This window comes from Fukomys damarensis, unplaced genomic scaffold, assembly GCF_012274545.1.
Source record: "Fukomys damarensis isolate Sample0158 unplaced genomic scaffold, DMR_v1.0_HiC HiC_scaffold_33, whole genome shotgun sequence".
NCBI classification, from domain to species: domain Eukaryota; kingdom Metazoa; phylum Chordata; class Mammalia; order Rodentia; family Bathyergidae; genus Fukomys; species Fukomys damarensis.
In genome coordinates, this window is record NW_022900945.1 from 45628672 (window position 1) to 45638380 (window position 9709).

At 40.7% G+C, this 9709-nt stretch overlaps 1 protein-coding gene across 1 annotated transcript in view; it reads right to left on the reverse strand.

The window, feature by feature from the left end:
• The window catches only part of Tspan2 (tetraspanin 2), a 39950-nt gene extending 39595 nt beyond the window's left edge, over window positions 1-355 (reverse strand). The window contains exon 1 of the mRNA XM_033758331.1: window positions 38-355. The gene's annotated coding sequence lies outside the window, so the exon portion shown is untranslated. The remainder of the gene's footprint in view (window positions 1-37) is intronic.
• Between the last annotated feature and the right edge of the window lie 9354 nt (window positions 356-9709).

The following is a 9709-nucleotide window of genomic DNA, read 5'->3' on the forward strand; positions in this document are numbered from 1 at the left end:
CCCTGCCTCCGCCCGCCCGCGCTCCCGGGACGCTTACCTTAATAGGCAAGGACCGGGACGCTGCACCCCTCCCTGCTCCGCGGCCCAGCCAGAGGAGCCGGACTCCTATCCTGCGGATTCCACGGGTGGGAGGGCTGGAAAGGAATCCAGATTCTCAGGGTCTTCATTTTGATGTGAAGATGGGAGGAAAAGGGGGTGTCTTCTGTTTTGCTCTGTTTTTTATTGAGTTAGGCTGCTGGCAGGGAAATCAGGCTCCCACTTCGGTTGCTGAAGTGTCTACAATATGTGGTGTCAGACAGGACTGGGGAGGCAGCGAAGTGTAAGGTTCGGGGAGCTCATGTATTAATTCGGCAACACTCAGGGGGCCTATGGAGGCCAGGCTTAGTAGCGAGCCCCAGGACAGAAAAGGAGGAGACAGCTGGACCTGTTACGACGCCTCTGGTGGCCGGGATAGATCTGTGAGCAAATAAATTGCTGCGAGGTGAGAAGGGTGGGTCAGGAGCAGGGCAAGCTCAGCGGGCCTCTGCCTGCGCCAGGAAGGGCTTTGCAGAATGTACCTGGTGCCGCCCTGAAAGCGTGAGTCCCTGCGAGAGGCGAGAGGAAGAGCAGCCCTCCTCCAGGGCAGGAGAGAAATGGGCTACCTGGGCCAAGAAGAGAAATGCAACTCGCGCGGTTTCCTCCTCCGCAGAATAGAAATGATAGCGTCTGCCTCAAAGAGTTATGGAAATTAAGGAATTAGCACCTGTAAAGTGCCCAGAATAGTGCACTTTACACGAGTGAGTCCGATCAATACAGGGTTAGCTGTTTAGTAATATACATAGCGCTAGCAAGGCAGGCGGCGGAACCACTGAGCTAAATCTCCGGCCCCAGGGTTAGCTGTTGTCCTATTGCACTCTGACAGCCATTTCTGTCTCGACCACGTTGCCATCTCGGCCTACATCTGCGTCTTTGAGCATATGGTTGACTCTCTAGTGAATTTTATTTATGAAAACGAGTAGAAGAGAGAAAAATGAAAGCGCTGATTCTGGTAGTAAGTTTCATTCAGTGAACAAAGATAGAAGTCATTAGGTATGCAGAGGCAACGCTTCCGTTTCAGTCTAACACAGCTCTATATTTGTCACCTCCGTTTCACTATCAAGGAAAAGAACTAAATCAGTGTCTGGGAACTTCCAGGTATACAATAAATTAACTGAATAAACAATAACAGCCTTATGCGTTAAATTTACTTTTATGTCTCTAAGACAAATGCATGTAGACATAGTGAATTATTCTATATTCTCTGGGAACAATACCTGTTATGACATATAAATCCATGGTTCTTTTGTACTATAACTTTAGCGCACTCATATTAGAGACAGATGACTGCCTGCCCGCCATCAGTTTTAGATTTTGAGTGTAGAATAACCCAGCCCCCCGCTTCATAAAATTGAATGTCTTAGGGAAAACTGACTCTTGGCAGGACTAGGCTAAGATAATCCTATTCACCTTGTAAGTAGTTCAGAAAACCAAACTTCAGGTGCCCTGGCTAATGGAATAGAGGGGTGTCTGCTAGGGCCGGATGTTTTGTCTTCTTCCCGTCAAAGTCTTTGGGTCTGGGTGTTATATGTGAAGTTACTGTGTCCACCTTGGGATGAGTCTGAGGACAAAGTCAGCAGTGAGGACCACAAGGCAGAAAGTTGAAAAAAAAATCCAGAAAGTTGAAAAAACCCAGATTGTTGATGATGCTACTCAACCATCAAGTCAGCCAATCTCAAGCCAAAGTCTGTAGTCCAGATTTTTGTACATATATATGTGTGTGTGTGTGTGTGTGTGTGTGTGTGTGTGTGTGTGTGTGTGTGCATATTGTTGGCTGAGAGACATCCTACCTAAAAATGCACTTTCAAGAGTACATCATTATATGAAAGCAGAGGACTACATTAAAAGACATAATAAGAAAATTAGCATTCGAACTCATTGTTACTGGCATTGCTTCTTCTCTTTTGCTCCTGTCTTGAACTCAGATGTGATCCGTGAAGCTCTAGAGTGTGCTGTGACTATGAGGACAGGCCAGGAGAACTGCAGACCTCCCAGCCAGGGCACTGTAACACCAGCATCTACCTACCTCCAGGTTTCTTGTCACGTAAGAAACATAAACCCCTTTCCATGTGACTTTGTGTTCTGTTGCTTGGAGCTGAAGTGCTTCCTAAGAGATGGGAGGGAGAATAAATAAATGCATTTTGGGATCTGCCGAGTTTCAGGTCCATTGGGAGATCTGGATGAGTAGAAATATGATTGGGAATCTGTGGAGAAGTTTGCGCTCCAAGTTTAAGGCAAGGGTTCATTAACAGTGTTAATAAAAGCCATTTGTCTTCAAGCTTTTTCCCATACATTCCCTAAAAGAATCAGGAAAAAGTATTTCCCTTTGTACCTTTACCTCAATGTTTTATTATTTTAATATTTTTAAATATGTAGAAAAGCTGAAATAATTTGGGAGTGAGCACCGTATAATTCCACTTGGATTCTGAGTAGACATTTTGCTTGACTTGCATTGTTTGTCTATATATCTGTCCATTTGTCAGTTTGTCTTACTTATTATGCATTTTAAAATAATGTCTCACATCTAATCTCTTCAGCATACATGACATTAAATACAGGCCAAATGTCTGTTTCCACTGTTTTAGATAAAATTTATAGCAATAAGATGTGCACATTTGAAGTATACAATTCAATACTTTTTGACAAATGCCCAAACCCTGTTAAGATACAGTATATTACTATTGTCCTAGAAAGTTCCTTTGCACTCTTTCCCAGGTAAACTGTGTCCCCACCTCTCTTAGAGTCAAACATTGTTTTGGTTTTCTTTTGCTATAGATTAATTTTGTCTGTTCTAGAGCTTCATATCAATGGAATTTGACTATTCACCCTCACACATTTAAATTGATATGAAATTTATTATAACTGAATATTTTTAAAAGGTGTCATTTATGATGAATCTTAAATATTGACATTTTAAAATAAAGTTGTCACATGACTCATTTTAATATATCCTATAGCATGATCTGCTGTCTATTATCCATTTCAAAAATACATGAGCAAATTCCTCTTTCACAGCATGGGAATTCTACATCTTCCCTTGTTCTCCTTGAGCATTTACTTTTATTCCACAAATGTAATTCTAAAATAATACAGTTTTATGCATGAAATGTTTTTTTGAATGTCTGTTCATACTTTTCTGGACAAATATTGCTATAAGATAGTTAAATTCACCCCCCGCCCGAGAACCACAATGTTAATTAATTTCACCTAGATACACAATCTGATAATTTGCAAAATTATTTTTAGTACAGAACTGATTAAAATAGTGAATGTAATTTTAAATGAACAATCAAGAATAAAAGCAAAATACTATTTGAAATGTTTCTCTTAAAGGGCTTGGTGGGGTTTGGATTTTTTTTTCTAATAGCTTATATATCCATGAATGGAAATTACTTATTACTAGAACAACAGAGCGTTCAGCATAAGTTCTCTTAATTTTTTTTTTTTGTTGCTTTGATATTAATGCTGTGGCACTTAGTTTAGACAAACAAGTAGATGGGGATAAAGTTGTTATAGTAATGCCAATTAATTATTTAAACTCCTTCTGAATTAAATGCCCTATTCACATATTGGTCTGTCATCAATTTTTGTTTTTTTTTTAATTCTTTTTATTGAGGTTATTGGTACAATCTAGGTATACAATACAATTACATTCATCATTGGGATTCTGTACCTTTACAAAATAGGTCTTGATTCTCATTTTTCCCCTTGTCCCTGCCCTCCCTTCACCCCCTCCTCCCCTCCCCATTTACAAACACTTTATTTCCATTTTTTCAGTTTCTCATATTTTTCCCCCTCCTTCATTACCTCTCCCCCACCCTTCCCACTTTCCTTACACCTTTAGCCCTTTACTTCCTATTTCACATTATTAATTATCTCATTAAGATCCTGTGTACTATTATAGTTTTTCACACCAAAGAAACCATTCGGTATTTCAGTTAAAGAAATCTCTATATGAACATTAAAAATAGGGAATCCCAACCATATTGGCCTAGAAATGTTAATTTATTTTTATTTTTTTTTCCATGTGTACGGGGGTAACACATTGTACTAAATATGTAAGGTCATATCTACGTGGGTTTGATTACAGAAACGAATAAAGTATTCTCTAAATAATGAAAAAAAGAATAAGATAAGACTATAAGAGCGAGAAGCAATTTAAATATGTTCAGGGACCGTTTTCATCTGCAGAATTAAGGATTATTTTGATGTTACATCATTGCCTTTTCTCTTTTACTTTCCTTGTCATCAAGCTTTTTAACGATCAATCCATTTGGCTGACAATTCCATTTGTTTTTTTCTTCTCTTTTGTGGAAAGAATAGACTTGGAACTCTTCTAACTTAGGGGAGTACTTTTTACATATACGGCAGTGATGGAACTTCTCAGCATTTTGCAAGTTGGTGGCCCAGGAATTTTAACACCCAAAGGAAATGTACTTATGATCAGGTTCAGGATGGGTGGGAAGTTGCTTGTGAAGGCACCTTCCTCATAGGCATATTCTGAGGCAGCCTGATTCTAGGGAGGAAGACAGATGGCAACTGAGGGTCTGAAAACTGATCCTCTTAAAACCATGCATGCTAGGAACCCCCCTGAAAAAACTTCTCACATCTGCAGACATGCATGTCCCGCAGAGACAGACAGCTGTTCTAAGGGAATGTGTGATCTGCCCGTGGAGAACGTGCCGAGTGTTGAGAACAAAATTTTTAGAACCATATCTTAAGACGTGAGCAAAGGAGATGTAACAACTTTTTGTCACTCTGGTAAATACTTGCAAAAAATCAACTTATAACGAGAAAAAGTTTATCTTGGCTCATAAATGAACATTCCAATCCATGATCAGGTGGCCCCACTGCCTTTGAGCCTGTGGTAGGTGAAGCAGCACACCAGGAAGGAAGTATGCAGTGGGTCAAAACTGCCTACCACATGCTGGGAAGTGAAAGAAAGGAATGAAAAGACTGGGCAACATTATCCTGTTCAAAGGCACTTTTTCAATGACCTGAAGACTTCCCATTCGGCCCTGCCTCTTAAAGTTTCTGCCACCTCTCTGTCGCGCCAAGCTGGGACTAAGACTTTGACCACGGTTCTTGCGTGGCCATTCCAGATCCAAACTATAGCAACCACTCACAGTACATTGGTATGAAATGAGAAGAAAGGTAAGAGAAAGATCACAAGAAACTGGTGTCACAGAGGTGGAAGAAGTTTCCGGAAGGAGGGAGCAGCCACAGTGCCAATGTCTCAGGACTAGCAGGTGAGATAACAGTTTATTTGGCTTGGTGACCTGGTGCTTAAGACCCTGGCAGCCTAAGTAAGGGCCACTTCAGAAGGGCGGTGGGTGCAGGGGCATTGCTCTTTCCAGAGGTTTAGCTAGAAGAGTGATAGAAGGTCATAGGAGGAAGCAAGTTTTCATTTCTTTTTTTCTTTCTTTCATTTCTTAGTGGGAAAGATGGAAATGTGCTCATAGCCCTTGGGCGTCTGTCAGGAGGGAGAGAGAAACTGCAAAGAAGAAAAGCAAAGGGGGTCTGAGAGCAGGGGACCGATGGGGTTCATGTTTGGAACAGCACAAAATAGGCAAAGGTGGAGCTGCAGAAACTTATATTCTGCATTTCTCAATCCCAACTTTTCAGCTCTTTGTGGTCTGCTTTTGCTGCCTCTGTAATTCTCTGCCCATTGTTTTTAGTATCTCACTCCTTGTATATTGTGTAATTTTTAAAAAAAATCATAAGCAGCTCATTTTCTTTGGAAAATTGTGGGCATTGTGGGGGCTCTCAGTTGAAGTCTTCCTCCTTCAGAAAGGTTTCCTTTGCCTTCTGCAAATCCTCTCAAGGCTCACAAAGTGGTAACTCACACCACAAAACCATACGCGAGCTGCCTGCGGTCAGCTCTCAAGGGAGAGTCCCCCACCCCAACAGCAGGTCAAAACATGTAAATGTCTTTGTCTTCTTTCTCACAGTGGGTTTATTTCTTGTCTTCTGTTGAGGGTGAAGCTCCTGGGAGGGAGTACCAGGTTTGGGTGAGTCGTCTGAAGGCTCTGCATGAGGGTCATCTCAGGGTTCAGTCACAAACTCACAAAGCCATGGTAACTGTCAAAGGAGAAACTCAGGGCAAAAGGTGGCTTTGTCATTTGCTTACTTCCCAGGGTTCAGTTCCTGCTTTCACTTCATTTTTTCCTTTTGCTCTAGTTCAGTGATCTCTCCCTCCCTCCCTCCCTCCCTCCCTCTCTCTCTCCCTCTCTCTCTTTCTCTCTCTCTCTCTCTCTCTGAGAGAGAGCCTCACTATGTAATTCAGGCTGGCCTTGAATTCATTGTGTAGCCCAGGCTGGCCTCGAATTTATGGTCATCCCCCTGCCTCAGCTTTTGGGGTGCTGGGATTACAGGTGTGCATCACCACACATGGCTGTGTGGTATATTTTAAATGCTGACGTATTTTCAATTGAGAAGGTGGCTGAGGAGATCAAGTCTGTACTCTTACTAGAAAAGGAAGACTCACATGCCTGCTATCATAACTTTGGCTTTGATAAGCAGGACCTGAGAGTTTAGACTGCTGGGTTTGTGATGTACGATCTCTGTTGCTATGCAGGTGTTGCTGGAAAATAGTCTGTGGGCTCGGTTTCTAAATCAACCATTTCTTCAATGCCCAGAAAAGGAAGGAAAGTGAGGGCCTTGGTTTGCTGATTACAAACCATCTCCATGGCCACAGGTTGCTGGGCTTGGCTCTTGCAATGGTTTCCCAGCAACATTCAGGCAGTAACAGTGCTTTTAAAATTTTATTTATTTTCAAAAAGTATGTTGCAGCTTCTGGTATTTGCTGGTAAGAAGGTGGACTATGTACCTGCATGCAGAGACGTGTGTGACAAAAGAGAAGGGATTAAGAAGCAGGAGAGGATAGCAAACTCAAAGCAACACAGGTTGTTTCCACAGGACCCTATTTTATTTTCACCTTTACAGGGGATTAGGGTAAGGAGAAGAGCAAAACTCATTCAGGTGTGACTCCTAAGGTGAAATTTTAGTTTTGCCTTATAGATGATTCTCATTTGAATCATCTCAATTAGGAAAGATGTTAAAACTGTAGAATAATTATCTGGCATAATTTTATTATCATGTTTCTTCTTGTGAGTTTCAACAGAGACCCCAAAGACTGAGAGCAAAATTATAGGTACTTAAGTCCCTTTAAATTCTAAAGCAAAGGGCAAGATCATCTGTTTAGTTATCATTTATTTATTTATTGGTAACGGGGATTAAACCTTGCACTTGCAAGGCAGGTGTCAGCACCACTGAGCTACATACCTAGCAATTATTATTATTTGTTTGTAGAAGAGCTCTATTATAAAGAATTGGCTCAACTGTTTATGGAGGCCAACAAGTCCCATGATCGGCAGGGAAAAACCTGGGGGACCCAAGGGTGTAGTTCCAGTTTGAGTCCAGCAACTTGTTTACAAGTTCTGAGGTTTTGGGGACTCTTCTTAGAGGTTCTAGGTTCTTCTTGTCCTGAACAACAGATTGGACAAAATGAATGCCAAAGGCACCAAAGTTTTACATTTATTAAGGGTAGGAAAAGAAAAATGCTCTTGAAGCTTGAGTGTGGGTCAGTTGAAAGTCAGAAAAGGAGTACACTCTGTAGGGTGAGAGCAGACCACTGCGAAAGAGAGAACTGAGTGGGTGAGGGCTTAACAGCAACTGTCTTTTGTCTTTCCTATTTGTATGTATGCTGTCAGGTTTGTATGTATGATGTAGGCTGTCCTATCAAAAACCTGCTTGTGTTCTCAGGAAAAGATTTGAAGATAGCACCTTCTGATTGGTTCAAGGTGCAGGGCTTGGGCACATTTCTCCTGGATCTCTGTGACTGACAGGTCACAACCACTTGCCCAGCCAGTTCTCCCATGCTCTTATCTCCTTGCTCGGCCTGAGAACCAGGAGAGTTGATAAGAGAAGTTCTAGTGAGAAAACTGGGAAGCTGGAGACCCAGAAATAGTTCATGTGTTGGTAACGTCTAAAGGCAAGAAAAGATCAGTGTCTCAGCTCAAGCATTCAAGCATGAGTTCCCTCTTTTTCATGGGAGGGTCAGTCTTTTGTTCTGAACAAGTCTCAGCTGATTGGATGAGGACCACTCACAACCATTTATGCATAGTGTTTCATTCTTGAAATGCCACAAACAATGGAACATAATAGAAATTTTTCTGTTGAAATTCTTGTTCCTTCAATTTTTCTAGTTAACATATAAGAATTCCATGCTAAATAAAAAATTGCAACTGTTGGCATAAATGGGTTAAGAAGGGCAATCTACTTTATTCATTCTCTTGATTTAAATGTTAATGTAATGCAAGAATGCCCTCACAGACATACCCAGAGTGATGCATGACCAAATATCTGTGCACTTCATGGCCCAGTCAAGTTGACACATAGAATTAAGCATCAGAGGGAGCAAAGATATACAACAGATAGGATAAATAAAAAGAACACAATGAGATCATAGGTTACTACTTAAACATATCAGTAAATTAAACATTAACAGAATAAATGCTCCAGTAAAAACATTGTTAGATCAAATTTAAGCAACAAAATCAAAAATAACAATATTCAACAACTTGCTATTTATGAAACACATCTAAACCATGTAGCCCCAGAAAAGTTCAAAGCAAAAGAGTAGACATGCACCTGCTAACCAACTAAGTGAATAAGTGAAAACTGTTGTAACTTATACTAACATCAGAGGAGGCCTGGGGATTTAGCTCAGTGCTTCTGCCACCCGCCTTGCAAGTGATAGGTCCTGAGTTCAATTCACAGTACCAAAAAACAAAACAACAACAACAACAACAAAAATCAGAGGAAAAGCTGTATCACTGTGATTGATTAAAAATGGCCAACTATTTTCTCAAAGTTCCCCCCCTCAGGAAGTGGAGTCTATTTCCCCACACTGTGAATTTGAGTTAGCATTGTTACTTACTTTGATCAATAGATGCTGCTAACATGATGTGTTATTTCATAATCCAGGCCTCGTACATCTGTGTGGCTTAGTTGGAATGCTTCTGCCAAGCTAGCTGGCTGGAGACGTTGTGCAGGAGAATCAAGGCTGCCCGGCCATCTGCCAGACATGTGAGGAAGGCCATCTGTGACCAGCCAGCCTCTAGCCAATTTATCAGTTGCAAATGCATGCATGAGCCCTGCTGATGAGAGTTCACAACAGAATTGAGAGCAATTAAGAATGGTTACTGTTTTAAACCACTAAATTTTGGTGGTGGGTTGATATGCGGCAGTAGATAATAGACACAGCAATGTGCTCTAAAACTGTAGACTATTCAACCTTGTCAAACACACAAGAGCCATTTACAAAAATAAGCATGCACTAGGTCATAAAGCACACCTATACAGATTTTGGAGAATAAAATTATAGTTTGTTTGCTAGCAATAATGTAATCATGCAAAGACAATTAGAAAATCCCAATGTCTTTGGAAATGAAGAAATATACTTTTAAATAATAAAAGATACATCATAATACAAATTAAAATATTTCATATTTCATACTAAATAGTAATAAAATAGTGAGCATCATAGAGTGCTGCTAACATGGAACTTAGAATGGAAACTGAATGCATACATTAGGAGAAAAGAAAGAGTGAAAATTCATGAGACAGGCAT